Here is a 2,081-nt window from a genome sequence, read left to right as displayed (position 1 = left end):
ACGGGTTAGCTACTCATCGCGGTCAACTGACCCACACTTTTCAACCAGCTAACCCCGTAGCTTTCGACATCAAGACAACTGTCCTCAACGGTTTGAGGGACAAGCAATTCGATGGGACTGAAGCTATGAGTCCTCATGAACACTTGAGCCGCTTTGCTGAAACTTGCGAGTTTTGTGTGCAACCAGCCACCGTGACTGAAGCACAAAAGAAACTAAGGCTATTTCCTTTCACCTTGACGGGAAGAGCAAAAGATTGGTTGCTAACAATACCAAACGGGACTGTCCAAACATGGGAAGAGTTAGAGATGAAGTTCTTGGAGAAATATTTCCCTATGTCTAAATATTGGGAAAAGAAGATGGAGATCTCTAACTTCAAGCAAGGAGAAGGTGAATCATTGTATGATGCTTGGGAGCGATTCAATTTGCTTCTTAAGTGATGCCCTAATCATGAGTTCACCGAGAAACAATACCTCCAAATCTTCACTGAGGGGGTAACACCAAACACTCGAATGTTCTTAGATGCTTCCGTGGGAGGTAGTCTCAAGAGCAAAACTGATCATGAAGTCCAAGCTTTAATTGAGAACATGGCTGGAAATGAGTATCGTGCTGAAGCTAAGAAGAAGGAAAAAGGAGTGTTTGGGGTGAGTGAACAAACTGCTATCCTTGCTAACCAAGCAGCGATGAACAAACAAATCGAAGCTCTAACTAAGGAGTTTCAAGGCTTCACCTTGGCTCATAAGCAACAACAAGTGGCTGCAATCAAGTGTGACTTATGTGGTGAAGAACATCCCAACGGTGAATGTGTTCCAGAAGGATCAAGTGAAGAAGCTAACTTCATGGGAGGTTATCAAAGGCAGAATCAATACTACAATTCAGGCATCAATAAGCATCCAAATCTAAGCTACTCAAATAACAATGCGTTGAACTCTCAGATGCTCACTCCTCCTCAACAACAACAAAGGAAGCCATCAGCTCTTGAGGAAACTATGATGAACTTCATGAAGATGACTCAAGGCAACTTTGAAGAGATGAAGAAGAGTCAAGAAGCTGAAAGAAAGAACAATGAAGCTTCTAGGAAGATGCTTGAAACTCAATTGGGGCAACTAGCTAAGCAATTGGCTGAACAAAACAAAGGCGGGTTCTCAGGTAACACTAAAGACAACCCTAAGAATGAGTCTTGTAATGCTATTGAATTGAGGAGCAAAAATGTTTTGACACCTTTAGTTCCAAAAGCTCCAAAGAAGGTTGATGATGTAGTTGAGGTGGAGGAAAATGATGTAGTTGAAAAAAATGATGAGGGTGAAGTTGAAATAGAAGATGATCATGGAGTAGTTGAAAACGAAAGGAAGAAAAAAATAGAGGGAGAAAAAAGTGAGAAGTTAATTGATGAAGATTCAATCTTGAGGAAGACGAAGAGTCAAATATTGAAGGATGGAGACAAACCACAAGTTATTCCATCATATGTGAAGCTTCCATACCCTCACCTTTCAAAGAAGAAAGAAAAGGATGAAGGTCAATTCAAGAAGTTCATGCAACTTTTCTCACAACTTCAGGTGAATATTCCTTTCGGTGAAGCTCTCGATCAAATGCCGGTGTATGCTAAATTCATGAAAGACTTGTTGACTAAAAGAAGGAAGCCTAAGGATGATGAGAACATTGCACTTTCTGAAAATTGTAGTGCTATTCTTCAAAAGAAGCTGCCACCTAAGCTGAAGGATCCTGGTGCTTTTACTATCCCTTGTTCAATTGGACCGATAGACATTGGAAGAGCTTTATGTGACTTGGGAGCAAGTATCAACCTGATGCCTCTTTCAATGAAGAAGAAGCTTAAGTGTGGGGAACCAAAACCAACAAGAATGACCATTACTTTAGCTGATCGGTCAATCTCTTATCCTTTTGATGTGCTCGAAGATGTGCTAGTCAAGGTTAATGACTTGGTGTTCCCAGCAGATTTTGTGGTCTTAGATATGGCTGAAGATGAAGACATGCCACTCATTCTAGGAAGCCCTTTCCTTGCAACTGGTCGTGCTTTGATTGATGTTGAACGTGGAGAGCTAATGTTGAGGTTCCATAAGGAGCAG

General features: G+C 41.3%; 1 non-coding gene across 1 annotated transcript; it reads right to left on the bottom strand.

Moving 5' to 3' along the window:
- Nucleotides 1-348: 348 nt before the first annotated feature.
- LOC146913448 (small nucleolar RNA R71) lies at nt 349-454 on the bottom strand. Its single transcript, XR_015017233.1, has one exon. It is a non-coding gene; the product is annotated as a small nucleolar RNA R71 (small nucleolar RNA).
- Between the last annotated feature and the right edge of the window lie 1,627 nt (nt 455-2,081).

This window comes from Medicago sativa, chromosome 6, assembly GCF_051527215.1.
Source record: "Medicago sativa cultivar Bolivia chromosome 6, Bolivia_mono, whole genome shotgun sequence".
Lineage (NCBI taxonomy): Eukaryota > Viridiplantae > Streptophyta > Magnoliopsida > Fabales > Fabaceae > Medicago > Medicago sativa.
This window is presented reverse-complemented; position numbering and strand designations above follow the sequence as displayed.